Raw genomic sequence first — 15,616 nt, 5'->3', positions numbered from 1 at the left:
GCAAATAGGCTGAAACATGTCAACCTCTCTTTTTCGATCACTCACTGAATATGAAGAATAAATTAAAGGTCTATAACACATCTCGCATATTTTTAATCTTGCCCCTGCCTCAGTTTGTAATAAAATAGCACCTCCTGGGGTCTGAGACAATTTTAACTCACTTTTTGCACAGATCCCACTGTGTCTCTTATAAGTAAGTAAAAGATTCACAGAGAGAACGAATGCCGAGGGGTCTTGGTGCGAAGTGTCATGTAACATGTGCTGTTTCAGGGAGGGATATATTACATTTCACTCTGAGAGGGATAGCCAGGTCTTCAGCATTTTCCTAAACAGGGATCTATTAGGTTGTAACGTAGTAGTGACCGGTAGCTCGTTCCAGAGCTAAGCCGCCCGATAGGAAAGGATTCTCTCCCCCCCCCCACCCCCCCAATCTGCCCCTTCGAATTTTGTAGATCTGAACTAGTGCTATGTTAGCAGATCTAAGTTCCTGCCGCGGGGAGTACCATTGGAAAAGTTTCTGGGTGTCCAACGATCCCCCACCTTACAATGCTGTAAAAGAGACTCTACCACCTGGTGGAGGCGAGACCTTATGATGATGCCACTGACTACTAGAACTTTGATGGAGAACACATACCACTGAAGAAAATAGTAATTGAGAGTCTCACTACTATTTTAAGAAGGGACTCTAACTTTTGATATTTTCTACTTTAACTAAGGAAGCAGAGTGTACCTCACTTGTTTGCTTCCAGCTCCCTCATTAAGATGTTTTTAAATCCTTTTAATTGCTTCATCCGCTTCAATCCCCTTGGTCCTTCTCAATCTCCCTAACATTCTGAACTCCAGCGCAGCTTCAAGACTCCATTCCTAGCCTAGCCAGCCCGCTGGCTAGGACGCATTTGTAGGACGCCCAGGGTATCACTCCTGATGCCGACGAGCTTATATAGGTCTCACAATAGCACTCGAACACTTCATACAAGAACCCTACCATTTTGGGGTTTTGTTGCTTCTACGCGTTCAGTTGGCATCATGGTCCCCATTTCCATTATTAGCAGGGAATCCTTCAGGCAGCTAGGTACCCGGAAGCCGCCCGTTCACCTTGACAGATGGGAGCTCGGCACCACAAAATATTCTGATTTTGAGAAGGAAGCATAGGCCATGCCTGAAAAGAAAATTGGCTGTCATGTTCCTGCCTATTCCTCCACACCTCCAATGTTGCAAACCTCCCCATAGTAGTATGGACCAGTGCATTCATTTCCCTGCCTGTATGCCTTTCCTATTCAACTCCTTCACATTCAAATCTCCCCCAGAACCAAGGGAAATGTGGTATACCCAATTACCCACTATCAATTTGCCAATTTTATCCAAAACTAGCTGCTGCAATCAACCAGAATCTGTAAGATGTCCCAAGTTCCCATAATCACAGCATAACAAACCCTACACATGCAGCTGAATCTTATTGAGCAGGAAAGGCGCTGAGTTTCTGAGCAGGATTGCCACCTCCTCACAATTAAGCAACATTAGTTTCCTGCAATTAATAGGACTAAGTCAGGTTCATGTCTCTGCATTAGTTGTACCATCCGCGACCCGACACACCACCCGCTGGTTCTCCCTATCCCCAAGTCTGATCACATTCCATTAGAATAAGCTAAACATCTGGGTTGGTCCACAGGGTTTCCTCATCTATTCTACCTCAATCAAAAGAAGAATTTCTGCATCCAGAAAAGTTGCCCTGACATTGCATGTTTATAAAGCTTAAAGAAAACCCACCCACAACTCTGCAGACACAACCTACCCTGCAAGCTTAGAGCAGCCTCCATCCCCAATGTGTAAAGGTAAATTGTCACAGGTTTTCACATCCCCACCATCCTCCAGCGGCTCCTAGTGGCTAGCTTGTGTGCAGTCGTAACATAACTGCTGACCAGACTACTCGAGGTCTAGCAGGACCCTGGATCCTTGCTATTTTTCCTTAGCCGTGCATCAAGTTTGTAGGGCTGACGCCAGCCCCGGAAATAAGCAGGGTCCCATCTCACTGCCCTGAGGGTCACCCAGGAGCCCTTGGTGACCCACATTCCCTGAGTGGCACGACAACCCTTCAGACACCGACCCCCAGTCTGCATCTCAGAACTGCAGGGTCCACACCCAAGACCAGCGCCAAGAGTGGTCTGTCTATCCCATGAATTATGCTCGTCTGTTGGTGTTCCATTTAAGTTCTTAGCAATATTCATTAAGGAATTGATGGAAGAGTGAGGGAAGGGGCAGCTGAAGTTTAACTGACACGAGCCTCGTCTGCCTCACAAACCCACCCCTACCATGTCCCTGTGGAGCTCCTTCTCGCCAACTAGAGGTCTCTCTTGTCCTGTAGAGCACTGCTGCTATTCGAAGTCGAAGAGCATCATCCGTTTGGCCCAGCGGCCTAGCGAAGCTGATAAAAACGTTGAAGCGGTCCTTGCTTCATCTAAGTTGCAGCATCACCACGCCACTCCAGATCCAGGAGACTTGGGTAGTATCTGACTATCCCCAGGCACTGTCTGTCTTTCTAATCTGGGTCACCAGCCAAAACCTACTTGATTGGAGCTCACTCACATTCTCTCAGGTTCCTCGTCAGCACGGTGCAGGTCACCGTAAGGTAAGAAGTTGGTTGCTTAGCTTCTAACCGCTATTACTCCATGAATTCTAGTACAACTGCAGAGCTCCCCACCATGCCCAACGCCATACAGTTGAATGCATGCTCCTTCAGGCTCACTTAGGGGTTGCCCATCATCCAGATAGGCACACCTTGCACCTTTGAATACTTAAAATCGTGACTTGCAACAGAGCTGGAACAATATACCAGATTGGTATTTGGGTTAATGCTAGCTCCTGCCATCCAGTCTGTTAGTACTTCATTTGTATTTTAATATTGCAAAAACGTATGTTTGGTATACCTTTATTAGGGGGTGTCTGTCCTTTGTGGGCAAACTTTTAAAACCAGACGCAATGCTATTTATGAAAATAGAACGAGGTAACTACTTACTTATAGCACATTCTGGTTGCTAGTAAACGCGGAAAGTGTTGTCACAACCTTTCCAGTTTTAGGCTTTCCTTTTCTACGGATGGTGTTTAAATGATAACCTACAGTGATAGTCAGGAGGAGATGCAGGCTTCAGGGGTGGGGTGGGGGGCTGGTCGTTTTGCATTACCCCACAGCCAGGGTTTTAGGTGGGATGAAAAAACTGGGGGGGGGGGGGGGGGAAGTCTCTCAAAGGGGCGTGGCTTAAAACACATAAGCTAAAAATCTGTGCTTAGCATAGTGTGCCATCTGACTTTGTTTTGCAGTTTGTCATTGCATCCAGATAAGTAACATCATACTTACAACTAGTCAGACTATTGGCTTTTTTAATGGTTGCATAAGATAAATAAGCAGCAACTATGCCTTGTTATATATGATATTGAAAAAGCTTCCACTTAAAGCTCTGGTGACACGACTATGATGTTATTGCTCCTGAGTTTCGAAAAGAGAAGGGAAATCCAGAGAGAAAATGACTCTCTTTAAAGGATTCCCCTTTCCCTACAATGCTCACCTGGCATGACGTCATGTCGTAACTTCTGCACTAGTGGGAAGTGAGCAGTGTAAGCAAGCGCACATCAGTGTGTCTGCTGATGACACTGCAGTCCGAAAAAAATGGACGCCTGTGCCAGGGCACAAAACCCACTATCCTTTTGCCAATTTTATCCAAAACTAGCTGATAGAGACCCGTTTCAAGGCCTCCTTTAAAACACTGCCGGTGCTCAGCACCGGTGAGACCCGGCCCACCTAAAGCCCTGCCCACAGCCAATAACCAGAATACAGTGCCCCGGTGCCACTGTACCTGCTGCGCCAATGGAAGACGAGCCCTTGCAGAATATCAGTAAAAACCACAGTTGCTGTTTTCTAAAGAGTGACTATCGCTGTGAATCACGGGAGCCGCATGTGCATCTCATGCCAAGGCTGCCCGGGTGGCCACGTAGAGGACCCTCAACAGGGCGGCCGCCTTAGTGCCACAGGAAGGCACTGGAGTCTGCCGACTAGGCTCTCTGGGCGTGGGACCAGGGGGACTTCCGGCCGGCCACTTCCGATAGTGGGAGGGGGACAGGGGTACATATACAATGTCTGTTGTCCGTGAGATTCGTAATCTCGGGAAATTTCTCCTTTAAGGGGCATCGGTGCTCACGCTGGGGCTCCAGGGCCTCTGGGTCGAGTCTTCCTGTTTTTTATGTGCGGGGCTCGGGCGGCCGCGGGCACCGGACATCTGAGCAGGCAGCGCGGCTAAATATTAACTTACGGCGAGCACCTGGCTCACGGCCCCCGGCACTACGGAGATGGGCCAGGCTGCACGCCTTGGATCTGGTCCGTCGGCTTAATCTGCCGACTTCGGTGCAGGAAACTAGGGTTCGAGCCTCGAGGTCGCGTCCACATCCTGTGACTCTAGGCAAATCACTTAATCCCCCCCGTGCCAGATTGTGTAATGTAAATACGGTGCTCAGGTATAGCGCTCCAATTCTGTGTAATGTAAATACGGTGCTCATGTATAGCGCTCCAATCCTTCGGGTCAATTTCACGTTATGTAAATATGCAAAAAAGCCAGTGCACGAGTCGAGGCTAGCATCAGAACAGGCAAGTGGGACAACAACACGTTAGGAAGTTAAAGATGTGTTTGTTTTGCACCCGATCTCGCCGACCTTGGTAGCTAAGCAGGGTCGGGCCGCGTCCCGTCCACGGCCAGGGTGATTGTGTTAGTCACACGGGGCTCACGGTTAGAGTCCTGGTGTCGTGGTCCTGGGCTGGTGGCGACCTGCCCGTCGCCCTCCCCCTCTGGCCGGGGCAAGGAATATTAGCGAGGCCACGAGTTTCAGGCGGACTGACGTACCTATTGGACACTCGGAGTGAGCATGTAAATACGGGGCTATGTCAAGCACTCCAATACCTCTGGGTCGAGTTCGCGCTATATATTTATGCATTTACTCCAGGCATGGCTCGATCCGGGTCTAGGGGGAGGAGAGGGGAACCGGCGACGTCACCGCAAGTTCGCGCCCCCCCTCCGTGAACAGGCATGACGGCGATGCCACCCGGGATCCATGCTGCATCCTATGTGTTTCTGATTCTCATCGGAATGGGCAGGGCAGCTCCTCCCCCTCTATGGCCTTCAATAAACCTGCAGCAATTTTCTCGCGGCTAGGGTCACGGTTCGAGTCCAAGTGTCGGCCAGGCCTCGGAGTGCGGGGTGGCGCCCGCAGGGGCTCCTGAGTACTTTTTCGGGCGGCGATAGCACAAGAGGCCTGAACAGGCACGCTCTGATGCCTACGCATATCACCCTGAATGCGCCTGATCTTGTCTGACCTCGGAAGCTAAGCAGGGTCGGGCCTGTTAGTTCTTTGATGGGAGACCGCCTGGGAATACCAGGTGCTGTAGGCATTTTCGTTCAGAGCATCCCGCAGGCTTAGGCTCGATTGCGCCCCCACTAAGACTGCACGTCTAGATACCACAGGATATTCCTGAAGCCACGTGTTTGGGGTATGGTCGCTCGAGGGGGGGGGCCTGAGTTAGGTGCGCCGGCTGTCTGGGGGCGCGAGGGGACTGCTGCGCGGCTGGTACAGCGACAGGGCTTGGCCCACCCCCACACTTGCCGTGATGTTAGGCCTTCCCTGCGCTGTTGACCCCAGCCATGGGACTTGTCGCAGCTATACACTGTACTGGGATAGGGCACGGTCGGGGGTAGCATGGTGTGTTTTGCGCGTTCATGCTGTTGTACCAGGGGCAGATACTTTACACCGGGCCTAGCGGGTTGTATGTCCAGCGACCTTGCATTGGTGGGTTCTGGGCAGCACTTATCTCTTGTGCCACGTAAAAGGGAGGTGGGGCACAGTTGCCAGTGCTAAGGACCTTGGGGGAAGGGGGAAAGAAAAAAAGAAAAGAAAAAAAATCGTTACTCAGCTGCCGCATGCAGGGGCTAGTAGCAAGGAGGCTACGGGATCTGCGGTTGCTTAACCTATGATTTGTTTTACAGGATCGCGAGGAATTGCAACACGACAACCGGTCTACAGGGGCATTCAAGGGATTGTGACACGCTGGGCATTCCAGTTGATAATAACACATTCATATGTAGCCAGTAGTTTCTTTACATCAACCTACCTGGTTCTCTGCATCTTCACATCCAGAGCCGGAATACTCCCTGCGTCCCAAACACTTAATGACCCGTAGGCCAAGCCCCCCAATTTTACAAGCTCTTTTCCGGGCGGCCATGGGGTTTCTAATTTGGACAGCATTGCCAGTTCTTGAGGGTGGGTTGCATCCGGGTCGGTATTCACCCCACTTTCTTACTTTTCACGTTACGTGTAGTCCTGGCGACTACCAGGACTATCGTTTCTGGGCTACCAAAAGGGAAGACATTTACCCAACCTCCCCCAAGGTTCCATTGCACTGCCTACCATTGTTATATACTGCAGCAAGTTTACCTGGTTAAAACTTGACAGGGGTCCAGGTGCGCAGCACCAGCATGGATTTTTCCAACATCGGCTCCCTGACAGCCTGCCACAAGGGCGCTGTCTATTTTAGAGATGACCACACCAACAGGCATCCATCAAGTTATTATGCATTGAATTTCTATTCCTGTTGCCCGAGCCATGGTCCCAGCGTCAGGGGCCTAGTATAGTGTGATGTCCACTTGTACTTGCTCAGGGTATAGCAGGGATGCTACTTTGCTTGGCAGCACGGCTGGAGCAAGGTGTGGGGCAAACGGAGGTGGCCGCCTGAGGTGAGTGCAGGCATATAGTTGCACATCTGACTGCAGCTGGCCTACAAGGGCCTTGGGAAGTTCCCGGGAGGGTCTGTGTCATCGAAGGTCAAGGTGATGCTCCAAGGATGACAGGATAGAATACTTACATTGTTTGGGGCTAAAATCTAGAAAACAATTTGTAGTCTCGTCAAAAATGCTCAACATCCTGGAATTCTGGGCAAATCACTTAATCTCCCCGTGCCTTACAAAATGTATGGGTCCTCAGGTAACGGAACTGGTGCTCATGTAAAGCGTTATGTTACCCGACGTTTCGGGTCGTAGTTCACGCTATATATATCTCTATAAATATTTGAAATAAATAAATATTCTTATCTAGCCCTGAAGGCATGCATAGATCCAGTGACCCAGCCGCCCAAATGAAAGGCAGAGCTAGCACACAGTGGATACATGCTACCGATAAAAATGCAGCGGTTTTTAATCCAGTCAGCGACCTAAATGTATGCTGCAGCTTTGCACTGGCTATTACGCCAATGTGCAAAGTAAGACTAAAGGTAGTTACTTGGACAATTTAAAAAATTTTTTTTAAAAAGCTTAAGTTACTTGATTGGGATGACATCAAGAAAGGTTAGGGAAGGGAAGCTTGGCAAATATATAATTATAAGAAGTATGTGGTATTCACGAACAGTACTATGCCTCTCACGTGACAGATATTTCAGTGTCAAGTTCGTTACCCAGCCTTTTGGTTCTTTAAGTCATTATATCTGCCTCCCGGATCTACATGCCTTTCTGGTGGTCATGCGTTGCGGATGTCTTACCATGCGATGAACCACAGCAAATGTAAATATACTTGGGAAAGCAAAGGACTGCCAGAGTTTGCCCAGGCTTACCAGTGTTGAATATGGCAGCCTGCTGTGGATAATGCAGTGGTGTAAGGGAGGTCTAGTTTTCAGGGGCTCCAAGCCAACTGGGGGGGGGGGGGGCTCCTAGCGGGAGCTGGCTAGTGTGGCGGCCAGCTAGGCCTTTATTTGGGGCTGGAGCAGGTATTTGCATGCAGTAAGTACTTAAATGCTAGTGGTCTGCCCTCAGGGGATGGTTCCCACAATCCACCCGTGCCTAAGCACCTGAATGGGTCAACCTGCAACACACCTAGCGATCATGTGCAACGCTCTATACCGGGGCAGCATGTGCGCATGAGAGTAACTCTGCGTAAGGGTAGTTTCAGGTATTTACAAGACAGTGATGGAACAACAGAGACTTATATTATATTGGATTCACTATTGGGTATTCAATACTCCAGGGGGAGGGACCATACATATTTCTCCCCGGCCACATAAAGCCACAGTGATACACTCTTTACATACTTGAACCGTGCAGTATGTCTATCTGATTGAAACACAGCGTGCAACCCCAGGAGCACCGGGTTCTAGGTCTGCTCCAAGACTCCATTATGTAACGGCAGGACAGTCATTTGTTCGACCCAAAATGACATTAACTGATTGTGGGCATGTTGCCAAGTGCCAACCTAAAAGCTTTGCATGAGTATACAGGAGGGGGCTTTACTTTGAGTGTCCGGTATGAGTGAGGCAGTTGAACCATACCACTAGGGCTATCATGACGGTCTTTTGTTGGCTCCTGTTGAATGTAAGGGTACCCATTTTCGCAGTAACTGTGTGCTTACCTGTGGTAGGATTTGGTTTGTTGGTTACAGTCAGCTCTCCTCCTCCCCAAGCCATCCTTTTAGCCTTGAAGGGGGGGGAGGGGGGGGGCTGGATTGCCTCATTTGTCATACTTGGAGTCAAGGGAAATGGAGGCTTGTCAGCTCTGTAATTTCGATTGCCACGTTTGCTGTGCTTCAATGACCGATGTTGAATGTCTCCTGACAAGTGCCGCTTGCAATTGTAGTTTACATTGGATTGGTGAATACATTATCCTTTCACTTGTGGTCAGAGAAAGTAGATAATCTGGTTGGATATTGCATGACCTGGGACACTTAGCAGCAAAGCCGGCTAGCATTAAGCACATATATCGTCATCCGGAAGGGGGATGCAGATGTCAGTTCTGTGTGGACAAATGCTCCGTTAGTAAGGGAGCTCCCTGGGTTAAGGCGTGTACGGCAAGGATCTGAGGGTAACCAGCAAAGGCTTGCTTCCAGGGTTTGTAAAGTTGATCAGATGGGCCAAGCTGTGCTGCAAAGCACCGTGCATAATCTATAGGTCACAGTTTCGAATACTAAGGTCCTATGCACAGTTACTATTAGGTTCTGATTCCTATACGCCTGCACACCATCACATATATTGTACATTCGGGACACATGTTATACGTTCCACCGACCCCCGATGAGAGGTAACCACACATTTTCAGCAATGTAATTTCCTACGGGTCAAGAGGGGCGAGTTGTGGTGGCAACAAGACACCTGCAGCAGGGAGTGCCGCCAGGCGGCAAGGAGTTGGAGAGTGAATGGGATTTGAAGGTCCCGCTGGGTGCCTGCCACCTGGCCACTGCAGGTTGTTGATGGTGATCTCTAAGGGCTTAGTAGAGGTCGTGACAAAATACACCTGGGCTGATTCACAGGTGGGGTGTGGTGGTCCCTACCTCATTTCACATGATTCTCCCTGTCGGGTCTGTCTCACGATCATCTCAAAGGGCTTTAAATTAACAGCCTCTCTTGTCTCTGCCATACTGTGAGCATTAAGCAAGCGGTCTGAGCATCAGTAGGTTGGGGTGAGCACGTTCGTTCCCATCGTTGTGGCTGTGATTCCTGATGTGACTCTTGGAGTCCTAGTCCTGCTTGCTGTAGGTGCAATGATGTGATGGCTGAGGAGGCAGAACCTTGCCGCACACTCTGCTAAGCAATGTTCCTGGCGAATTGTTTTGACCCAAGGCCGAAGTGAGAGCATCTAGTGCAGGGCCAGAATCATTAGGCGACGGCAGCATGACAAAGGTCTTTTAGGCACTGGTAGAATGGTGCATGCTAAGTAGTCCTGAAGGCCCACCCCCCTTGCAAGGATGGCAAGCAGGGGTCACACGGGTGACGGAGCTATCGGCTGCCAATCTTTTGAGCATATAACCAGCATGAAAGTCGGAGGGAGGCTGCTGAGTTGCCCTAGCATTGTTTGTCTCGCTTCAGGGCCAGTCATGGTTACTGTTCAGGGTAAGGTTAGAATTCTTGGTTGCGTTTGGATACTTTGACAGGTTGCCCTTGCTCATGCAACACGGCGATAAAGTGGTAATTTTGTGGGTGTGAACTAGGTGTACCTTTAAGAAACTCATTAGATCTTGCAGTCCCGCCATTGCAGAACATAACATTTGTCAACATTCTTCAAGGAAACCATTATTAGCAGGAAGGTATTAAACCATGGAGAGCCAATGGTTGTGGGTTCGTGCACAACAGTAGTAAGGGAATTACATTCAGTTTCAACAGGCTGTGTGTACCATCAATAGCACCAGCAGCTGTAAAGCTTCTATTTCGCCCAGGATTGGGGCTGGCAATGTCATCAAACTTTGCAGCCAGACACGGAATAGGCAAAGACATACCTGTGATGGTGCAGCGTGCACTCAGCAGTAGAGTTAGCTGAGTTTCAACATACCCTGGTATACCGTCAGTGATAAACGTAAGGTTAGGGGCTACACACGAATAGGCACTTTCTGTCAGCTGGGGCGGGAGTGTGCCAGTGCCAAGAGGGTGCGGGTTGCCTGGTTAGGGCTGATCTGGACGGGAGGGAGCACTAATATGGACAACCACAAGAGCACATTTTGCAGTCATAGAAGGTTAATTTGATAAATTGATGACATGGTACCAGTTGCTTCAGTTATGCAAATTTTCCTTGGCAGTTGAAAGCGAACATTCAGACTGCAATGTTGGTGGTTAGCCTGTTGTCAGGCCTTTTAGATGTGTTTTTAGCTCAGGCATGGCCGAGTATGGGTTAGATGCCTGAAGTCTGCCCTGGGATATATGTTCTCCGCATGTGGAGCGGCAGAACTTAAAGGGGCTTGGGTCCAACCTCTGGTTACAGGTTCAGATCCTAGTAGGTCCACTTAGTATCCCGTCCTTCTGAGTTCGATGAAACAGGTACCATTGATTTGAGTAACGATAACGTGTAATTTCTTCCGCCCTTTAGCCTTGGCTGGCAGCAATGCAGGTTGTGGAAGATGTCATCCAACGAGTAGGCTATAGGCCAATGTTTGGGTTAAGCACAAATAGGCTACAAATTATTGGAGGACACTTGGCATTCCCAGTACTCGAGAAAGAGCAGGTATCTATACATTTGGTTCCCCTTCGGTCTACACTGTCCTGTCTGCTCCCTGGTGTCTAACAGAAGTTTTGGAGGGCAAGGCGTAATGTGATGGACATACTCCGACAAGTGCTATACACAAATAGCTGGGTGAGAAGAATGAAGGCGGGCTTGATTACTCTTACTTCCACCGCATTGGCACTTCTTGTCAGAGGTATTGCTCTTCATCCAGGCAATGTTAGCATTGAACCAACACCAAGCTAATTGTTTTAGGTCATCCTGGGCTCATATACATGAAGCACTGGGCGATGTGGGTACCACGGATACTGGGTCCCCCTCAGAGTTGCAGGCTCAGCAGGACATGCTAACAGGAGTGGCGATGGGAATCCTAAGGCATTTTACGGGATAGCCGGCCGTAAGCCACCCTGGCGAGGGGTGGTGTAATTGTGCAGGCACTGGAACAGCTTCTGTATAAATAGCGGCCCTGGCAGGGGTGGGTGTGTCCCCCCTCTCTTCACTGGGGTTGGAGGTTGGGAGGCAGGGATTTGACTTTCCAGGGTAGGAGGGGCCTGCTGCCAGAATTAAATTCCCACTGGTGTAAGCTATGCATCCATCCCTGAAGAGAGGGGTTGTGGTTTTATCAGTCTGAAACCCACAGGGAGTTGAGAAAGGATGGAGGCACTAGCTGTCCTCCGGTCCAGTGTGGGCTTGGACTTGTTTTGGCTGATCCTGGGAGAGTCCAAGGAATTGGCAGGATATAGGTAAGATGCCTACCTTGGTGGGGGGCCCTGGTTGTGACGGTGGCCACCCCCAGAGCTGTGGAAGAGTTACAGGGCGATCCAGAGTCTGTAAGGTACAAAAGGGTACTATATGCAGCAGCACCACAAGGGTGCTAAGTCAAGGATACCCAGGGATGTCTTAGCGTTGTCCCCTGGAAGAACTACGGTGCCCCGTTAGTCCTACGGGCGGTTGTGGGTCTGAGCAACCGGGGGCTGCCTGGAACGCTCTGCCAACCTTTTGGGGGGCATGATTAAGGGAGTGGACTGGTGGTCCACTGATGGGAGGGGTGGCCCCTCCCAATAAGTGGTAAGCACTGATTGGCGACAGCCACGGTGTAATTTGGCTCATCAGGCGGGCAGGCGGCATAAGGGTTGGCCTGCCCTGGGATCGCCCGTAAGATAACCCACCATGTTGGCATATTTGTTATGCAAATAAACCTGCAGCAATTTTCTCCACTAACAAGGTGTCGTGTGGTTTATTGATGTATTTTGCTGCATGATAACTGAGTAATGTTGCCGATATTGGCACTATGAACTCAAAACGTTCCTGCCACACACTATGCATTGGCGCACTTCCTGCAGTGGTCAGTAAAAGCTGCAGCTGGCACAGGTGCAAATCCCCCCCCCCCCCCCCCCCCCCCCCCCCGCTTTCCTGACCTAATACAAAAATCCCTCCCAACAAAAGAAAGCAAACGGGATGTGGCTGAGTCACTGCTAATCCCTCGAGGCAGCTCAGAGCAGCTCGCGCTGTTGAGCCCAGAAGGCTCCGTCCCCGCGTGATCGGCGTCACGGCTGAGGCCTGCAGTGAAACTGGAGCGTGGCGTCGCTTTTCAATTTGTACAACTTGAAGAATATAAAACCGAAATGTGCGAATCCTTGACGTATCCAGAATTCTTGACAAGCTATGAGTCTCTCATTTGGGACATTAACCGGGCCCAGTCAAAAGAGCCCATTTCCCGACTATTACATTTTTCAGCCCTGGGACGGTAAATGCCTCTTGAGATATGGAATAACAATGTAATTTACCGCGTATTCTCGAATTCCGGGTCATTCATTTCCCGCTCACCACCTGCACCTGCTGGAAAAAAAATGTGAACGGATAAACCTTTGGTTTTTACTGACTGCAGTTACACACCCGTATAAAATGTTAACTGTGCAGAGTAATAATTCCATTAAAAATGCAGAATTACCACAAGCACGTATATCTTGTATTTTGGGTCTAAGAACCCCCTTTTGATCATGTTCATAAAAATTCATTTGTACGCAGTAGTTCGCCCAATCAAATATGTCCGCATCGCTCAAGTTTAACCATGAACTTGCCAAAGTACCTTTTTTTTGCCTTCAGGGTTATCCAATGCATCTAAGACGAGCCCATCCCGACCGGATGGACGTGTGGGCACATTTATCTGAAAGCGCCCTCGGGACGGTTTGGTCTGTTTCGTGGAGGGCTTCACACTTGTTTTAACCATGGAGTGATGTCACGTCTCTAAAATATGCCGAAAACGGGAATTAATTGTGCTTTTGGAAAAAACAAAGACCGGCGTGCTGAGTGCACTGGCCTCGCTCCTCCCTTGTCGACATTCAAGGCCTAAAACAGTCACGTAAGTGGAGCTAATTGGGCTGTGGAAACTGAAGGAACCCCTTTCCTGTGATCTGCCGCTCTCTCACACTGCCCTTCTTTACTTGTATCTCGGTGTCACTTTACAGGCACACTGACAGCCAGGTAATCTTTCCCGTTTATTGCGCTTTGTAACTGTGAATCACTTGTTCACTTGTTCGAAATCTCTATTCTACCTAAACCATGGTGTTTAATTTCAATTTCCAGAAAGAGTTGCAGAAGTCATTTTAGGTCCAGTCTGCAAAGACCTATTGAGTGCATGCTTAGTTTTTAATTTATCGCTCATATATGCTTGCTTTCTGTTTACTGACTTTATTTGTTTTAGCCCCTGGAGCAGGCCTGTGTCCATCTTGTGGAGCACTGTTTACCAGCATTCCGATTGGCTCCTTGTATTCTTCCACAAGTGCTCTGTTTTTGAGAACTCTTTTGTCCTTTGGAGCACTCCATGAGAGGGCATGTGTTTTCCAGCAGTCTCCCTTGAATGCTTCTCTCCTCCTACACACTCCGTGTTGCTTTTGAGAACTGTGTGGTTCTTTGCACCTCGCCTCTCACCACGCCGCTCCTTTTTACTGTCTCGAACTTGTGCTCTGTCCCCCCCCCCCACCCACTCCAATTGCTCTCTCTCACCTCTGTTCTTTTCTGACCTCTCAGCCACTCGGCGTAGTCGTTAGTTTAATCTGTGTGCTTCTCCCTGCCCTATTTTTGGGAAACACAAGGGGCCCCTGCAAAAAGGATGAACCCTAGCAGTGATATCAATATTTTGGAAAGACAGTAGGCACCAGGCTAAGTGCTATGATAGCTAACAAAAGCTTATAAACTCTAGAGACACAAAAATGAATGAATACAAGTATTTTGAGAAAATATATATCAATGTTTTTATTACTATTCCTTTTTGTTTTTTTTGTATAAAAAATATTTTGATTTTATATATATATATATAGCAATTAATATTCATTCAGGATTAATTCTGCTACAAAAAACACATACACATAATAGCTGTTTCCCATTCAAATTGAAACCATCTGTTGATGAAAATAACAATGCAACCTGAGGAAATTATATCACAAATGCTAAAAGAAGATACAAATGTGTCTATGATATTCTCAATTTCATAATCATTTACAATATTCTTATGAAGTGAAGCATGTAATCAAAACCATGTCCAGGGACACTGATAGTATTCATAAGTTGTCGGTTGAACATGTGCTCAAAACCATATCAGATGACACTGGAAATATACTTGAAATATCAACGCCTTTCGGCAAGGATTTTCATACCAGTGGTTACTTTAGTGTTGTAAATGACTATTCCAGTCTGCAAATAATCGCTTAGCCATAAATCAAGAGGAACTTAATTATCCGTAACTATTTTGTTCTATCTAGTAACTGCGTGATGACTCCATGTGCTGTTTACTTTGAATTTTATTTGAAATCTCGATGAACATAAAACTCAGAAACGATAATCGGAACTGGATACAACCTCAGATCTATGCTATGATCGAGTGTACGCCCGCCATCATGTCCGGTTTATATTGTCTGGCACGTACGACGTCTCCTAATACCAAAACGATAATCGGTGTTGGATGCAGCCTCGAATCTATGCTATGCTTCTCCCTGTCCCCCACGTTCCTCCAAACCCGCCCCAACTCGCTACCCATTAAAAGTTTGTTAAACTTTACAACTGTGTGTATTCTCCAAATACGTTGTAATGAAGTGATTGCCTTCATACGTGAAAATATGGCAATAAAATATGTTAAAAAAAAAAAAAGTTTGTTCAACTTTTTAAAATCCACTGATCCATTTGGATTGGTAAATGCGAAAAAGAGAGTTGTGATCATGTGGCCACTTGTTGTTATATCATTACTGCAGCCTCGTCTTTTTGTAGGCACGTAGGTGTTATTATTAGCATTAGCAAAATCAGTAGGTCCTTAAGCTCAGACCTTTTGACTATACCAATGCTTGTATTCTGTGCTGAGGGCAGTTAGCTTAGTGTCCACCAAAGGTAGTTTGGCTACTATCTCGTTATTTGGGAGAATGTTGTTGGCTCATTCGCCGGGTAGGAGAGTGCAAAGTGTAGTTTCCACCTAACTTTTCCTGTTGCTTGTTTATCTGCTGAGGGGAGTTAAGTCGCTCACTTCTCTTCTAGGAAGCGCAGTATTGTTGCTAACTGATTCGCTGCAGGTAACGTTCGGTTGCTTCACACAGTGCGACCAGATGTACTAGTGTCTCTAGAAA

The 15,616-nt window shown here is 48.1% G+C and overlaps 1 protein-coding gene and 1 pseudogene across 1 annotated transcript in view; both read left to right on the top strand.

Annotated features, from left to right (window-relative positions):
• SYNJ2 (synaptojanin 2) overlaps positions 1-15,616 on the top strand; it is a 583,647-nt gene that overhangs the window by 182,295 nt on the left and 385,736 nt on the right. The window lies entirely within an intron of this gene.
• LOC146821223 (5S ribosomal RNA) lies at positions 5,316-5,431 on the top strand (annotated as a pseudogene).

The sequence above is a fragment of the Triturus cristatus genome, chromosome 6 (genome assembly GCF_964204655.1).
Source record: "Triturus cristatus chromosome 6, aTriCri1.1, whole genome shotgun sequence".
Taxonomy (NCBI): domain Eukaryota; kingdom Metazoa; phylum Chordata; class Amphibia; order Caudata; family Salamandridae; genus Triturus; species Triturus cristatus.
Note: the sequence above shows the minus strand (reverse complement) of the source record. Positions and strands in the feature narration are given on the sequence as shown.